General features: G+C 36.7%; 1 protein-coding gene and 1 pseudogene across 4 annotated transcripts in view; both read right to left on the bottom strand.

Moving 5' to 3' along the window:
- The window catches only part of JAKMIP2 (janus kinase and microtubule interacting protein 2), a 196,419-nt gene that overhangs the window by 117,575 nt on the left and 59,755 nt on the right, over positions 1-19,089 (bottom strand). The gene's annotated exons all lie outside the window — the stretch shown is intronic.
- On the bottom strand, positions 1,755-17,601 carry LOC141580117 (large ribosomal subunit protein eL21-like; annotated as a pseudogene).

Below are 19,089 nucleotides of genomic sequence, written 5' to 3'. Positions count from 1 at the left end.
GTCTTACAAGGGCTTCCCCCTTCACTCAGCACTTCTCTCTCCTGCTGCCTTGTGAGGAAGGATGTATTTGCTTCCCCTTCTGCCATGATTGTACATTTCCTGAGGCCTCCTGAGCCATGTGGAACTGTGAGTCAATTAAACCTCTTTCCTTCATAAATTACCCAGTATCAGGTATTTCTTCATAGCATCATGAGAATGGACTAATGTAGCTTCCTAGAGTTGCCCAAAGTGGAAAGTGGTTGTACATAAATAAATATAATCTGGATTTTCACTGGTACTCTGAGGTCCATAGAATGATGCCACCTCCTCAGCACTGAAAGCTCTTCACAGTCTGGCTTGAACCTCACTTATCACAATCTAAGTTAGCTAAGATTTGGCTATATAATATATATTCACTGTGTACCTTTTCTTGTAATTGATCTATGCTCTTCTATCCCCCAGGCCTTTGCTCATGCTAATCAATAAAAAAGAAAATATACACCCATCTGTTATTACATGTGGTAGGAAAAACACTAAAGCATATCACATTTGAGCTGTAGAGTAAATAAAATTTAAGTGAAATAATGGCAGTTAAAGTTCTGATTTAGTAGATTGCAAGAATTGCTGCTGGCTTGAGTAGGTGTTGACATGAGCAGAGTTGTGTGCAAGTAAGCCAAGATGGGTTACAGTAAGAAAACTTGTACAATTGTTAAATAAGACAGAATCAAGCTCTAGCCTGTGGTGGAAATGATGAAGAATAGCTATAGAGAGAATTCCAGGGTAAGAGAAGGTAATTGAAAAATCTTGGGAAGTTGTTTACATTGGTGAAAAAACAATGAGAGAGAGACTTTAACAGCAAGACCACAAGAAAAGAGGGTAGGCAGAGAAGTACATGAGGTGGGATAAGGGCTGAGTGGCTTAGGGAATAGAGAGGAATTAAGAATCATTTTTTAACCCAGCCATAAAATGAACTTGTTTTCTTGAACATCTTACTCCTTAAAAAAAAAAAATCTAAAATTTCTGGATCAACAACAATAGCAAAAGCCAATCATAGAACAAAAATAGAATTCCAGAAATACAAATACGACAGATGGCTCTATCCTTACAGCATCAGCTAAAATGTGATGCCTATTGTATATTGGGGATAGGCAACAAACCCTAGTGTTTCAAGAGTAGGACTCTTTTTGTATGAAGTAGCTTGCACAAAATTGGGTTTCCAAATAGAATTAAAATCAATCTGCCCTTCCCAAAGAACACCAAGGAGAACTGCCTATTCAAACTTGGTGCTATGTGAAGCAGAAAATTATTCTCTGGCATGTAGCCACAAGTCATCCTTCATGGTGGTGTGTGACCTAAATGTACTCTCTCTATGTTAGTTGAAAGTATATTGTCTGAAAGGTCAGTGCTCCCAGTGATCAAAGGGAAGCAAATTCAAAACCTCTTTGGAGAAATATCCTTTCAACGCAGACCTCAAAACATTTCCTCAGATAAAGCTCTCAAGTAGAAAAGTTCATGGAGGGGAGAGAAACAGAAATAAAATCAGACTATTAGAGATTCAAATATTAAAATTATTAGTTATGGGGTATGAACTATACTAAAATAGTTAAAAATACTAAAAATATTTAAAAAATAAAACAAAGGATATAAACAAAGAACTAGTAGTTATAAAAATAAACAAATTGAACCTTTAGGAGGGAGAAAAATAATTATAACTGAAAATTAAATGGATGGTAACCATTAGATTAGATACAGATAAAGAGACATTTAGTGAACTGGAAAGTAGATATAAAGAAATTATTCAATAGTAGGAACAAAAAGACAGATATTTAAAATATATATACATGGTTAAGACAAATGGAAATCAGAATGAGAAAGGCTAATATATATTTCATGAAGTTTCTAGGAAGAGAAAATAGGCAAACCTGGGGACAAGTATACTAATATTTGAGAAGATATAACAGCAGCTTTAGAATTTAGCTGTCTTTAAGTGTCTCATGAAAGAAATTCAGCTGTTTGTTTCCTCATTTTGTCACTACTAAAAGCTTTGATCAGAACCAAGTCCAGATTCTGAGCCCCAAGACATAGCCAAGAATTAGCAAATCTCTGAGGGAAAAAGCAACTGTTGATCTTCAGATCACCTTTAGAAGTTTCTTGCCTTTCTGCAATTTTAGTTCCCCTAGACTTCCTTTCTTTGGTAGCTTTCAGATGCCTTTATTATATAATTTTTGTAACATATCTGGCTTTTTAAATTGTTTTCAGTAGAAGCCTGGAGTTGTCATGAGCTACTTCATTCTAGCAGAAAGTGGAAGGAAAGGGTGATGTCTTTGATATTTTTGCATATTGAATTGATTGGCATATTTATGTGGTTGGAGGAAGGTATAATAAAAGTGTGGTAGCTGGGAGTGAGACTATGTAGAGTCTTATAGGCCATGGTAAGAATTTTTTTTTAAAAAACCATAATGTCCAAATATGCTGAGGACCAATGCCATAAAGAAAAAAGTCTCAAAGGAGAGAAACACGATAAATAAAAGGAATATTATTCTGAAAAGGAAGAGAGTATCCTGGGATTAGGCTCAAGATTAGGATCCAGAGGCAGTGAAGTAAGTTAAATTCTTTTGTGATCAGATACTGGTTTGTGGTTGATCAGTGGAGACAGAATATTTTAAAGATGAAGTGTATGCTGATTCCTTCTCCTTACCCTCATAGTTAGTGCCAGGAAGATGAAAAGCAGCCTCTACTTGAAAAGAAAGAAAGGAATCTTCTTGTGAGAAAAAGTTTCTTGCTATGGTCTGAATGCTTTTATCCTCCTAAAATTCATATGTTTAAATTTAACCCCTACAGTGACAATATTAAGAAGAGGGGCCTTTGGGTGGTGAGTAGGTCACAAAAGCTTGACCCTCATCTTTGATCATTGGGAACACTGGCCTTTCAGCCAATATGTTTTCAATTAACAAAGATAGCATAGGCATAGGTCACAAACCACCATAAGGACGCCTTGTGGCTCCATGCCAGAAAATAATTTTCTGCTTCACACAGTACTAAGTTTGAATAGGCAATGCAACTAGTGCCATTATGAAAGAGGCCTAAAGAGGCTTGTCTGTCCCTTCTGCCATGTGAGGATGCAGCAAGTGCTGCAATTTATGAGGAACGAGCCCTAACAAGACACCACATGCACTGGTGCCTTGATCCTGGACTTATCAGCCTCATAACTGTGAGTAATAAATTCTGTCATTTACAAATGACTCAGTGTAAGGTATTTTGTTATAGCAGCCAGAATGGAGTAAGATGCTACTGACCACTCATTTTGCTTGCTCATCATCTCTCCATTCTTCTGATAACAAATCTGCCTTTGAGGAACCATCCTTCCTCATTCTCAGTCCATATGATTTTAGTACAGTCAGCTGCATTTTCCCTTCTGCCTCTTTCCTAAGTGCCTGACACAGAAGTAAAAACATAAACCAGAGCAACTGCTTACAGCAAACACAATTTTTTCTTGTGAAACTCAGTTCTAGAACTTTTGATGGAGCTATTTTGCTGGGGTTGATGGAATATATTTTTTAACAGTCCAGAGGTCTTTTATTTATTTATTTATTTAACACCTATTATGCCATGAATTCATAGGGAGTAGGTTCCAGCAGCTCAGGTTCCTTCCCATTGGTTCTCACAAAGTGTGCTTCCCTGGGTGGAGCAGGCTGGTGCTTCAGTTGGACCCAGGTACCTTTCTCTTTGGCTTCTTTCTTTTTCTCATCATTTTCCTTCACATGTTTTAGGAAGCTATCTCGGCTCTTAGAGTGCTTGATGTACTCAATACACACATTAATTCTCTTGGCAAGAATCTTGCCTGTAACTTGTTTGTTTACAACAATGCCAGCAGCATTCTGGGTAACATTGTAGACCCTTCCAGTTTTGCCATGATAACATTTGTAGGGCATTCCTTTTTGAACAGTCCCCATTCCCTTGATGTCTACAATATCACTTTTCTTATAGATTCACATATATGTGGCCAAAGGAACAACTCCATGTTTTCTAAAAGGCCTAGAGAACACGCATCGAGTGCTTCTCCTCTTTCCCTTTGTGTTCATCATTTTGGCGAATTACTCTGTGGCCACAAGGTAGCAGTTTAAGTCTGTGAAACACTTAGTGCCTGGGAGTCACACACAGGCCCTACCCGGAACGGTTGATGGAATATTAATCTGAACCTGCTAATGGTTAACACAAGGGAAGAACTAACACAAGAAACAGCTAAGCTATGAGGAGAAAAGGCATCAGAATCATACAATGAGCTTTGAGGACTACAGGGAAAGGGTGAAAGCTGGGTGAGGGATAAAAGATTACACACTGGGGACAATGTACATTGCTTTTGTGATGGGTGAACCAACATCTCAGAAATCACCACTAAAGAACTTATTCATGATGTACAAAGAAAGAAGGAAGAAATAATGAAAGAAAGAAAGAGAGAGAGAAAGACCATAAGCCAAAGGGGAAGGAGACTGAGAAGCAGCAAGTCAGAAACTGATGATACAAACATGGTTGAGTATGGCTCTATTTCTATACCTAGATCAATTATCTTTCCTGCTTAAGTCAATTTGTGTTGTGTTTTGGCAAACTGCAAAAGAAAGACTCCTCACAAATACACTTGGGAAATTCTGCAATAAACGGGATTTGTTTCCAATAGCAGTTTAACAAGACATTAAAAATCCTAGAATTTCAAAGCAGTAAAGAACCACAGAGATCAAGAGGACACCTAGGGAAATGTTTTGGTTTGCCTCAAGTCCTGCAGTGAATGAGTGAGTGGTAGATCTAGTGCTAAAATCTAGGTATCCTACACTTTTCTTCTCTCAAGAAGAGATAATGATATACAGTCATGTGTAATTTAATAAGAGAGATACATTCAGAAAATGTATCTTTTGGCAATTTTGTCATCCTGTGAACATCATAGAATGTACTCATACAAACCTACATGGAACAGTCCACTATACACCTAGGCTATATGTTATAGCCTATTGTTCCTAGGCTGCAAAGGGGTACAGCATGCAACTGTACTGAATACGGTAGGCAATTGTAAGTCATAAGTATTTATGTATCTGAACATTCTTAAACATGGAAAAGGTACAATAAAAATACAAGATAAACGATATACCTGAACGGCACACTTACTGTGAGTGCAACTTGATCACTGGAAGTTGTTCCAGGTGAGTGAATAAGTGAGTGGTGAGTGAATGTGCAGACCTAGTCATCACTGTACATTACTATAGTCTTTATAAATGCTGTACACTTAGGCTACACTAAATTTACATAAAAGTTTTATTTCTTCACTAGGAAGTTAACCATACTTATTGAAGTGTAAGGTATTTTAGTATAGCAGCCAAAATGGACTAAGTTATACTGTAACTTTATTTTTTGAGACAGAGTCTTGCTCTGTTGCCCACACTGGAGTGCAGTAGTACAATCATGGCTCATGGCTCACTGCAGACTCTACCTTCAAGGTTCAAGTGATCCTCCCATCTTAGTCTTCTGAGTACCTGAGACCACAGGTGCATGCAACCACGTCCGGCTAATTTTTTTTTTTTTTTTTTTTTTTTTTTTTTTTTTTTGTAGAGACAAGGTCTCACTATGTTGCCCAGGCTGGTCTTGTGCTCTTGAACTCAAGCAATCCTCCCACCTCAGCCTCCCAAAGTACTGGAATTACAGGCATGATCCACCGTGCCTGGCCTTTACTGTAACTTGTTTACTTCAAAAGCTTTTTTTACTTTAACTTTTTATTTCATAAACTTCTTAATTTTTAAAACTTTTGACTTGTAATAACAGCTTGAAACACTAATATTTTTGTACTGCTATACAATAAATTCTTTTTATATCTTATTCTGTAAGCTTTTTCTCTTAAATATTTGTTTTTACTTCTTAAATGGCTTGTTAAAAACTAAGAAACAAGAACAAACCATACATTACCCTAGGCTTGCACAGGGTCAGGACCACTAGTATCTGTCTTCCATCTCCACAGCTTGTCCCGCTAGAAGGTCTTCAGGACCAAAAACATGCATGGAGCTGTCATCTCCAAAAGGTATTGTACTAACAATGTCTTTTGGAATACCTCCTGAGGCTGTCTATGGTTAACTTTTATATATAAGTAGAAGGAGTATACTCTAAAATAACAAGGAAGTATAGTGTAGTAAATACATAAGCAACAAAGTCTTTTATTATCATGATCAAATACATATCTTGCATCATTATATGTACTATACTTTTATAGACTGGCAATGCTGTAGGTTTGTTTCCACCAGTAATACCGCAAACACATGAGCAATGCGTTGTGCTACGGCATTAAGACTGCTACGATGTCACTAAGCAAAAGGAATTTTTCAGCTCTATTATAATCTATGAGACCAGCATGGTAGATGTGGTCCCTCTTTGACAGAAACCTCATTGTGAGGGACATGGCTATATGCTTCTTTTCTCTCCTGGCTTCCTTTTACTGAGATGTTTGGTGTTAGGGAAGAGAGGAGGAGGCTCCAACATTAGAGGTAGAGCAAGGTAAGAGGAAAGACAATCAGGGAGTGAGGAATGATTCACTCTCAGAAGATTAAATTATCCATTAATAATTAATAGTTTCTTCATGGAAAGCCAACTAGATTCCCTCTGGTAATCAGTTGCCCCAGTCATTATGCAATAGTAAGTCACACAGAGGTTTCACTTCCTTAACTTACAAATCTCTTTGGCAGCAGTACCTGTTTGATACTGCTGGTTATTATTGTGATTTTGCAGAAAAGCTCTGGGGTGGAGTTAGGAAAAAGCTTCTCTAAAGAAGCACTTTGACTGCATGTGAAGGTAGAAAGTCATTAAGTCCACTGGAGCTGTTTTCTGAAGGATGCAGCATTTTATAGAAAGAGAAAATGGCACTAATAATGTTAACAGAGTATGAATTACAGGTATTGATCGACTTACGACCTATGCAACTTACGACCATTCGACTTTATGACCACAATCGCTAGCCACGACTGCTCCGCGTCTGGCAGTGCAAACGTTGCCCAGCTGGGTGTACGACAGTGCGTACCAGCTTCCGGCAGCACTACCATCTCCACGTGCACCATTTCAACTGTTATCCCAGACTCGGTACAGCAATTTGTGTTTTGTGTCTTGGATATTTTCCATCAAATCCCTCCCAAGATGTCTACCAAGAGGAAATTGTCTTTGTCTACGTCTCAGCCTGCCAAGAAGAAAAGAAAGGCCATCGATCTCGACACGAAAATGAAGGTAATTACGCAGTACGAAGGAGGAAAGAAAGTGAATGTGATCGCACGTGATACGAAGTTATCACACTCGACTGTGACGACGATTTTGAAAGATAAAGAAAGAATTCGTGAAGCTGTGAAAGGTTCTGCACCCATGCGATCAACAGTTATAACAAAGCAACTAAGCGGGCCCATCCACGAAATGGAGAAACTACTGCCTCAGATGACGACATCAACGATCTGGCAGCCAAGCACCAGCGGCCAATAAAATGTTTCGTACATGTTTATATATTTTGATATGTTTTGCAATTGGGAAAATGTTTCCTATGGTATTTTTTACACCTGTATTTTGTATTTTTGTATGCACCTGTATTTTGTAATTTTGTATGTTTTGCAAATATTAAACCAGTTGTACTGGTAATGCAGTGTTTTACTTAAACCTGACGAATGTAAAAATAAGAAACAAAATGGTGTAGAGGTGATACAAATGGCATAAAAGGAACAAAGAAAATTATGATATATAACAATAATGAAAGAAAATTATGATAAAATATGACTTAAAGATTTTTATAACATCATTTCACAGTACTGTACATATAGCCTATTCAACTTATGACCAAATCGTGTTATGACCGGTCTGTCAGAACCGATTGTGGTCGGAAGTCGAGCTCTAGCTGTACAAGGTACAAGCAAACATCTGCACACAAGTAAGCCAGCATAATTGTATCTTATCAGATGCCACACCCAGGATACACGAGTGAAATCTCTTTGGAATATGTTCGTTGTTGCTGCAAAACAGAATGTTCATTGCTTTTAAGAATAATTTTCCTCTGGTTTCTTAAAATGCCTTTTCCATCAGTTAAACCCATTATCAGTGTGTGAAAACCTTGTATTGATCAAGCTGAGTTTGAGCCGTCAAATTCTAATAAAGTAACTTATCTTCTGCATTGTAAGCAGTGTATTGTTGGAGCCAGGAAGGGAATTCCAGGAACCTCTTAACTCAGAGACAGCAAATAGTCACTTGTGAAGTAAACAATAAGGCCAGGTATGGTGGTTTATGTCTGTAATCCTAGCACCTTGGGAGGTTGAGGTGGATGGATTCCTTGAGCCTAGGAGTTTGAGAGAGGACTGTGCAACATGAAGAAACCCCTTCTCTACTGAAATAGAAAAATCAGACCGGGGTGGTGACACACACCTGTAATCCCAGCTACTTGGGAGGCTGAGGCCACGAGAATCATTTGAGCCCAGGAGGGAGTGGTTGCAGTGAGCCAAGATTGCAGCTCTGGGTGACAGAGTGAGAACTGTCTCAAAAAAAGAAAAAAAAGGTCTAAGGTTCGATGTGACTTTTGTCAACACCCCACTGTTTCTACTTGGGCTTCACCTTTCTGATCTGCAAAGCAAGAGAATTAGACTAAGTGAAAACTAAGGTTACTTTTAGGGCAGAAGTGCTCTGACCTTCTATCCTCAGGATAAAGTGTATAGCTGGGAGATTGGTTATGCAGTTTGTCATAAAGCATTGAAAGAAAGCAAAGCCTTAACCTTATGCATAATTAAGGACTCATAACTTAAAACTATAGTTCTGATTTTTATATATAAAATGAATAATGTGTTTTAAATGCACCGTTTTGATGTGGATATGGGGAAACACTCCTGTGTTGTGGTGGGAGTGTAAACTAGCACACGCTTTCTGCAGTGTAATCTGGCAACATAGTTAACAATTCAAAATGTATGTGGCCTTTGATTTAGACATTTTGGTAGGAATTTATGTTATAGATATACTTGAACATGTGTGAAATGATTTTTATATATGGCATTTTGCAAGTATATTATTGCCTCAGGTAGTGAAATGCTGGAAATAACCTAACTATTAGTATCTATAATGGAATAGCTCTACAGTGAAATAACATGCAGATATTAGAAAGTAAAATTTAGATCTGACAAGAAAATATTAAAATATATTAATAAGGAGAGACTCTTACAGAAGTGAATTCCCTCAGTTCACTGATTCAGGAGAGAATCAGAAGGGATGCTGGCTTTTTCCATCTTCCCCAAGACTTGAGAATCAGCAACTGCCTTCTAACAAAGAGTTGACCGGCAATGCTTTTCAGCCAAGCCTGGCAAGGGAGAGGCATGGGGACTCTGGCTGAAATATTGAGATATTCAAATTCCTGAACTCAAGCAATCCTTCTGCCCCAGCCTCCCAAACAGCTGGGAATACAGGTACATGCCACTGAGCTCAGCTACAAATTCGTTTCTCAACATGTTTTTAATGGTCATCTGGTTTAACTGACATCTCTTAAAAAAAGAAAGCAAATAATAACAATAATACTATAGTACTGAGTACCTACTCTGAAGTGTCGCTAGAATGTTTTGTATATTCTACCATTTATCCTAAAAATTATGATCTAAACAAATATTACAGATTGAGTATTCCTAATTTGAAAATCCAAAATCTGAAATGACACTCAAAGGACATGCTCTTTGGAGCATTTCGTATTTCAGATTTTTTGGATTAGGGATGCTCAATCAATATACTACAAATATTGTGTTCCAAAATCTGAAAAAAATTCTACAATCTGAAACACTTCAGGTTCCAAGCATTTCAAGTAAGGGCTATTCAACTTGTATCTCCATTGGTCAGATGAGAAAACTCAGACTCAGAGAGGTTTAATGATTTGCCAAGAGAATGACAGCCAGTAAGGAATTAACAAGCTGATGTGTTTACCCGTGTGTTATACTTTCTAGGCCTTTTTTGAGGGTTATGAATCGTGAACTTTTTAATACAGGAAGTTAAACAGGCACTATGAATGTATGTTAAATAATTCTAGGAACTGTGTTAAGTCTTCAAGTGCAGCCAACATGTCGAGTCCCAGAAAGGACAGAAATGAATACGTGCTCTTGGTGATGTCTGGGGCCCATGTTAGTTGTGCAACCAGCATTAATAAGTGCGGTGTTTCTGAAACCTCAGGTACTTCTGTAGCATCCTCGCAATGTTCACTATATCCACATGCCAACTTAATATTAGTTAATTAATTTCTATTTAACTCATTTATTTTCCTTAAAGTCCATCTATTTTAGCCTCAACCTAAGCACTGTATCTGTTAAAAGTTGTAGCATGTCAGTAATATTTTCTAGTACATGCTACAGTAAGCATATCACTATGGGGAAAAATCCATTCATGTGCCATCTAACACCATACTCTGGGAAATACCAGATTGGTACCACATTGTCTCCGAGTGATATGGCCCCCTCCCAGGCCCCATGAGATTTTGTTTCTTAACTTTGATGATGTTGTTGCTCACAGAACTGGAAATATGTAGCTACCAGTGTTTCCGTAGCATTGGTACATTCTCCCTGGCAACATATCCTAATCCAAAATTGATAGTTCTTTAACCTTGTTGTTTTTCACTCAGTTTTAACTTAAGTGCCTTCAATTCTAATAACTTTCTGCTCCCCCACCATATTTCAATGTTTCTGAAATTGAGATGCTTTTAAAAATTGATGTATGGCTTTTTTCCTGAAAAGATGTTATTAAATCAATGTTACAAAATACAAAGAATTATGCCTTAATCAAAGAAATTCAACATTTGTGAGAGACCTCAAAGGTTCACAACATGAAGCCATTTGTAACACTGTTCCTGGGTTCCTGGGTTCAATTTGTGAGTACTCTGAAGCCAGTGTGTAGCTGAGTTTACCTTCTGGGTGTGAATACAGGCCACTGCACACCACGGCATTACTCTTTAGAGATGAGTGACTCTCCTAAAGTAAACAATGGGTACCACCTCAACAGCACATTGTGTTTCCTGGTTAAAATCATCCTCTCAATACATCCGATTATTAGTGATGGTGATGGGAGTGAAAACGTTTAGGCATGATAGTTTAATCTAAAATGAAGTACTTCGAATAAATCAAGGAATTGAACTGTGGCAATAAATAAAATTTACTTGCTTTGTTCAGATATTTATTAAGTAAATGACATAAATAGATTTATGGAGCTGTCCAGTGTTTAAGTGATATTTTAAACTGTGTGATGAAAACTTAGATTATATTAGTGGAATTGAGAAGATAGTGGTATTTAATGAGAATGTTACTGATTTGTATTATGAGACCCTTATGCATAATTGCAGTATTTGTGTATGTAAATCCAGACACACTTAAAAATGTTTATGTACACATCTACACTTACATACATGCATGCCTACAATTACATATAAATTATTTCTATATATAATAACATGGATCTATAAAAGCACCTATATAAATATGTGCAGGCATATACACTGATATATATATATATATGTTTTAAGACATTTAAAAAATGGAATTAAGTGTTTCATATATCTATGACTACTTACTCTGAAGTCAGTATAAAGAAAGCAAGAGGTAAATATATCATTCTAGTCTTTCTTCTTTTGTTCTCTTATTTGTAGTTTTATTTTTAAGGTGCCATTGTCTTCTGTATTTCATTTTATTTATCGATGTGCATGCCTCGTGTCTCTATTAGGCTGGAAATTATAAGAAGGCAATGACGTTTTACTTGTCTTTTATTTTATTTTATTATTATTATTTTTTGAGACAGAGTTTTGCTCTTGTTACCCAGGCTGGAGTGCAATGGCGCGGTCTCGGCTCACTGCAACCTCCGCCTCCTGGGTTCAGGCAATTCTCCTGCCTCAGCCTCCTGAGTAGCTGGGATTACAGGCACGTGCCACCATACCCAGCTAATGTTTTGTATTTTTTAGTAGAGACGGGGTTTCACCATGTTGACCAGGATGGTCTCGATCTCTCGACCTCGTGATCCACCCGCCTCGGCCTCCCAAAGTGCTGGGATTACAGGCTTGAGCCACAGCGCCCAGCCTTACTTGTCTTTTAATTCTTCAATTGTCTTTTAATTCTTCAGCGCCTAATAGAGTGATCAGCATGTAATAGAGGCTTAAAATTCGAAGGAGTGTTGATGAATAAATGAGTTAGGAAATATAAACACCTCTATGAATTATTTTATTAATTACCTTATTGAACTTGTGCAAATCATTAATTTACTTGGAATCTAGTTTACTCCTCCTTAAAATTACAGAGTTAGTTTAGTTATTGTTCAAGGGATCATACAGATTTTTTGTTTCACACACCAAAATTTTTCGTATTATCAATGCTTTATAACATTATTATGATATATAGATTCTGCTGAAACATACAATTTTATCACTGCTTCCAACAAATATATGAGATATCAAAAAAGAAAAGTTAAAAAAACTAAAATCATGAGGTATAAATTTTATATACAGCGAAATGTCAGGGAGAAGAAAAAGATTTAAGAAGCCCAGGCTTAAAAATCAGTAGTCCTAGAATCTAGTCTGGACTTTATTTATGACTTACTAGCTGAGTGACCTTCAAAAATAAGTCAATTAGCTTCTTAGGCTCCATTTCCTGGTCTGTAAAATAAAGATTATAATACCTGCTTTATCTCCTTCTCAGGGTTGTTGTGAGGTCCATTAAGATAATATATGTGAGAGCAGTTTATGTAGTGCAGTATAAATGAAGGTTGTAGTTTTAGCCCTCAATACCAATGTTTTAATGATATTAAACTATATATTGTTATGGCACAACGAATTCAAAATTCACCAAGGCTCTGCTGAAGAGAAACATGAAATAATAGATGTGATGGGAAACAGCTCTGAAATCTTAATTACATTATGCAAATGTGAGGTAATAGTATTTTATATCTTGATGCAGATTTCTAAATCAGTTATAGGGATGCATTCCAAGTAGTAAAGAGTCTAGGTAACAAATGAATGCTTCTGAGCAGACAGAGGAATAAAATCTTTCTACTAATTCTTATTTAAGCCAAAAATCTTAGGCTCTTAAATCTTTCTAAACATTATTCACTAATGTTGAACAGATAACATGTGAAGTGACAGTAGCGTGCAATAGTAGAGACATGAATAGATCTTTCAAAATCAACTTTTTAATTTTTACTCTCATGAAAACTTTGAGAATATGGGTTTAATGGCAAAAGCAAATATGGCCATTACTGCCAGGAAACAGACGCTTGTGCCTAGTGTAAGGGGAAACATTCATCTAACCCAGGGCCTTAGAATCATAAGATAGTTGGCAAGCCCACAGGAGTGATGGTAAAATAAGATACTCTATTAATTTACTCATTTATTAGTTCATTCAACAAGTATTTATTTTGATTGGGTCCTTTGCTTGGAAGTCAGACCTTAGTAGTGAATTCCAGGGACAGGCTTCTTTTCTAGTCAGAACTTTCAATCAGGCAGACAAAACAAATGTTAAAAAATAGGAAGGCAAAGAGAGCATATTGGTTAGGAATGTAGACAGCTTAAAGAGAGAGGCACTTATGGGATTTGGGGGCAACCTAATTTTATTAAGCTTCAGTTTCCTCAATGATAAAAACAGAATAGGGTCATCACTGATCTCATGGATCTTTAAGAAGATTAAATGAAGCAATGAGTATAAATCATAGTGTGTAACCCATAGTAATTTTTTTTTTTTGAGATGAAATCTTGCTCTTGTCACTGCAGCCAGAGTGCAGTGGGGTGATCTCGGCTCACTGCAACCTCCGCTTCCTGGGTTCAAGCGATTTCCTGGCCTCTTCCTCCCCAGTAGCTAGGATTATAGGCACAAGCTGCCATACCTGGCTAATTTTTGTATTTTTGGTAGTAAAGACAGGATTTTGCCATGGTGGCCAGGCTGGTCTTGATCTCCTGACTTCAGGTGATCCACTGCCTCAGCCTCCCAAAGTGTTAGGATTACAGGCATGAGCCACCACACCCGGACCATAGTAAATTTTTAAGAAATGTAGACTTTATGGTGTTGATAAAGACATCTTTATCAACTATACAACTTTAAACCAGTTAAATAGACTGTATTCCACGTTAGAACATTCTACGAGGAATCTCGCTTTATTCATGTCTTAGAATATGAAAATTTATGCCATGTTGTACTTTGAACTCTGTTTTCAGATCCAAATCTCCCACATTCTCACCTTTGGTTTTGTCACCTGTCTTCAACTTCACACTTACCATCAGACCCACGTCATGTCTTAAGCTGCTTCTCCTGTTCTGGCCTGCCCTTCTTGGCTACAACCCACACACTCACTCACAGAAGTCATATTTTCCAGAAAATAACTGCACAAGCCACCTGCTCAAGGTTCCCACGGGAGTGCTTCAGCCCACGGAAGGGATTCAGCCAATTTTTCTTTTTTCTTTTTTGTAATGAAGCAATTTATCTTCTCTAAGTCTCCGTTTCTGCATTCATTAAATGACAGGATTTAATGTGATAGTGTCTTTTAAAAATCCATTGTTTTACAAATTCCCGTTTCTCTCTGTTTTTGTAAAATTTATTTTGATGTGAAAATGATGACATGTTACATACAGGACTCTTCTAAAATCATGTGAAACCTACTGAAACGATAAGAGCAAATAGACCACGGAACAAATTTTAGTCCTTTCACTAATAATATTAGGTGGGGCTGCATTCTCATCTCTTTGTGTGGCTTTCACACATTATAAAATTGCTTTGCCAATATCACTTAGTGGAGGCGGGGGAGGGGATATTTTAAAACTAGGAGTTGGATGTTTCACTTGGTTGCTCCCTCATCCATCTTAATTTTGACACCATAACCACACAGTACCCAGCACCCACCCCTTCCACTCTGATGGAAAGAATGGCTATGCCTATGAATGTTTAAAAGCAAAATGGAAGGGGGTACATTTTATTTTAAACACAGACACATTTTCTTACTCAAGTAAAAACCTAAGCAGTAACCTTTCAGAGAATGCCAAGAATTGAAATAAATTCTTTGTTAAGTTCATAAATCCAAGTAATTCTAGTTAGGCAGGGTTCCTTTAAGGAATGTGGCTAACAATTTAAAAATATGTTAAGAGAAAGGGAGAAAAGTGAGAGTAATGTTAGAATCAACAACCTCCATAAATAAACCACATCCTGATTATTAATAATATATTGTATAAAATTCATTAGGTACATTTTACATTTTAGATATCTATAGCCAGCAATGATACAATGCAGCTATACCAGTTTTGTTTTGTTTTTTTAACTTCAAGGATTTTTTTAACTTCAAAATTTCTTAACATTTCTTTAATTTCTTTGACAGTTTACAAACCAGGAAGACTGTTTTGTAAGTGTAAGTCTTTCACTAACATCAAAGTTCCATTTTTTACGTGAGACATTTTTAACAAAAAGTGACAATATTAGAAAAAACAATAAAAGCTAAACTTTATTGAACATTCACAATATACCAGGTACTTTTCTTGGGGCTTTAAATGGATCGATTTACTTAAAACAGCCGAATGAAACACATAATCCTCCTTTTTAATTAGTAAATAAACTGTAGAAAATGATACAATTTTAAGTACATATGAGATTCTACTTAATTAATGGCAGACTGGGTAATTCTGGAGAATCACCAACCAAGAAAGACAGTTTAAAAGGCTAGGAGGAAACCTGCACATTTTAAAAAGCATTAAAGAACAAATGAGATTATAAAGAATTACCAGGCTGAGATCTGAGGGCAAATAGGAGACCACAGCCAAGAACACAGAGCACGCAGGGACTTCTGCTCTGGTGATATTTGCTGATCCAGGAGAGATGATGGCTAAGAGGCTGAACTGAGGTTTTCATAATAGACTATTCTTATTTTGGGCTGGGACTTTAGAGTGCCACATTCTTTTTTTTTTTTTTTTTTTTTTTTTTTGAGACAGAGTGTCTCACCATCACCTAGGTGGGAGTGCAGTGGCACGATCTCAGCTCACTGCAACCTCCACCTCCTAGGTTCATGGAATTATCCTGCCTCAGCCTCCTGAGTAGCTGGGATTACAGGCACACACCACCATGCCAGCTAATTTTTTATATTTTTAGTAGAGATGGGATTTCACTATGTTGGCCAGGCTGGTCTCGAACTCCAGACTTCATGATTGGCCCACATTGGACTCCCAAAGTGCTGGGATTACAGGCATGAGCCACGGCGCCCAGCCCGGAGTGCTACATTTTAAAGGCAAAGGCAAAGCAAAAGTAAGTGAGGACTCATAACAACTGCAGCCTGACTGTAGGTCCTCTGGGTGACCTAGACAATTGGAAACGCTCTATTTAGATTAAGGTGATTCCCAATTGCTATTGCCTGCAAGCCTGGGAAAAGCAAAAGATAACTGACTTGGGGCACTCAAATAACTTCTACCAACAACAACTGAAACACCTCACTCCTCACGCAATAAAAGGAAACCAAACACATGAGGAGACAAGACAGGGTGGGTAAAAACCAGCAGAACCAAAAGACAACAGAAACACACAAAGACTTCAAATACTGTAGCCATTACAAAGGTTCTGTAAAACAGCCATGCCTACTTCAGGGGGTAAAAGGCAAGCATGAAAAATTTGAAAGGCAACCTGAAAATATAAAAAGTGATATGATCTAGGAAATTTGGGAAAGAACAAAATGGAAGTTATAAAACAGAAAAAGACAGTAACCAAAATTAAGAAATCAATAGATGTGTTCATTGGAATTTACGGGCATAAGAAGAGAGAATCAGGGAATGAAAAACAGGCGGAAATCACAGTAAGACCAAAAGATGGAAATGATGCGAGAAACGAAAGAAAAAGACAGAAAGCACAGCATGGATGTCTGTCACATGTTCAGTAGAGCCTTAAAAGAATCCCAGAGACAGAATGGGGCTGAGGCAATGTTTGAAGAACTGAAGGCTAATTTTTTTTTTTAGAATTGATAAAACATATCCAACCGTGGAGTCAAGAATCCCAATGAATACCAGCAAGAGTCACAGATAAAGAGGAAATTTTAAATGCTATCTGAGAAAAACAGATGATTGGCCTATAACAGAGTAACAGTTAAGCTGAGAGCTGACTTCTCAACAGCAACATAAGAAGCAGGAAACAGTGGAATATTTTTAATATGTTGAAAGAAAGTAACTACCAAATCTGAATCCTGTACCCACTCAAAATGTCCTTCAAGAATGAGGATAAAACAAAGATGTTTTAGATACACATTAAAGAAAAATCTAAAGGATGTTATTTAGACAGAAAAGAAATGATACAGGAAAAAATAAGGAGTGAGGAAAACTAGTATCTGGGAAAATGTAAAAGAACATTGCTTATTAAAAATATGAATATATCTTATGATATATAATCATAAAGTGAAAGCATCTAATTCTGTAATTCAAGAACAGTTGATATGGTTTTAAGTGCTGGAAGGTACATAAATGTATGTATTGCAGTTATTTGATAAGAGAATAATATGTTATAATTGCCAGAATTAACACAAAGAATAGTCTGTAACTGGTAAGTTAATAGAATAAATTGAATGACTAAAAATTTTCCTCTTGATTAAAATAAATTAAGAAAGCAGACAAAAAAATTATGTAGCAGATTTAAATTCAAATATCAGTAATTGTATTAAATTTAGATAAATTAAACATACCAATTCAAAGATAGAAATTGGCACACTGAAAATAAATAAGCAAACAGCTAAAATTATATGTTCTTTTAATTATATATTAAAAGTCTTTCTATTAATATACACATATAAAATAATTAAATATATATGTTTTATATATTCATGTTACTGTATTATATATAACATAAAAACAAAATCTAAAGAAACCTGTGGTGGATGTATTAATACTAAAAAAAAAAAAAAAAGATTTTACTAGAACAAATAGGATAACTCACAATGGAAAGACATGCCAGCTCTACATTTGTGTGCATCTATCAACATACAGCTTCGAAAAACTTAAAGCGAAAACTGACCAAATTATAAAGAGAAATAGGCAAGTCCATAGTGTTACGAGGATGTTTTTTCTAAAACATTCATCTCTGAGCAAAACATATGCCCGGCAAGACATCATACATCATATCATATCATATACGATGATATTATTTAAAACTCAAATTTCTTTCATACTAAAGTATGGGAGGAAATGGGTATCACCTTCCTGATGATTTCCCATGGCCGGGACCTCTTAGGAAGCGTTCTCCCTAGAGCATTTCAAAATAATTATGAAATACCTACTTCCTTTCAAAAGCTATCACTCCTATTTACTCTGGATTTTCATAAATAACTTACAATACAAAAGTATTTGGTGGTGTGACATTTTAAAGACAAGGTAGAGAATTATTCCTAAAGGCTCCTCAATATCTGTAACATTTTAAAAAATCAACTGATGGCTGCCTGTGGTCACCCCCTGACTTTGCTGCAAGTGACGAGTCTTAGTATTTTCCTTCTTGTTGCAATTCTCACCTTGATGATTTTATAAATGCCTGTGCAATCATTTAAGGATGCTGTTATAACTTGCTATCACAGGATTCAGGTTTATCTCTTGCTCTTTTTAGTTCTTCCTCTCCCTGCCGTTACTCCTCTTAACTCCCCTCCCCACCCGCTCTTCTCTTTTTTTCTTTGTTTCTGATTACCTGCTTCACACATGGGAGGTTCCTTGTGTAAGTAGCAGCTTTTTCCTAAAAATTCCTCTCCGTGGTTTCCGAAATGTCTAAATCCTCGAGGATTTGCCCCAGTGACTTCCAGAACGCCATAGGCTAAAATTTATTTATTTTTGTCTCATTAGGTGAAGAGTATTTGACCTGAGGTTTTAAAATATATGACCAGCCCCACCAAAGTGTAGCTAATGAAAGAGTTGCATAGAACAATGTCAGTCATAGAAGGAAAGTGACAATATTTTGGTATCATCAGAAATCAAATGAAGAAGAAGCTAAATCATCTGATATTGAAGATGTCAAGTTTGGCGTTTTGTCTGAAAAGAAAGTTCATTTCCATTTCCATCCCATTTTCCTTCTTTCTTTTTTTTTTTAATTCCTCATGAAATGCAGCCCCATTTCATGTGGT

The sequence above is a fragment of the Saimiri boliviensis genome, chromosome 1 (assembly GCF_048565385.1).
Source record: "Saimiri boliviensis isolate mSaiBol1 chromosome 1, mSaiBol1.pri, whole genome shotgun sequence".
Taxonomy (NCBI): domain Eukaryota; kingdom Metazoa; phylum Chordata; class Mammalia; order Primates; family Cebidae; genus Saimiri; species Saimiri boliviensis.
The sequence above is the reverse complement of the archived record's forward strand: the minus strand, read 5'-3'. Positions and strand labels throughout refer to the sequence as shown.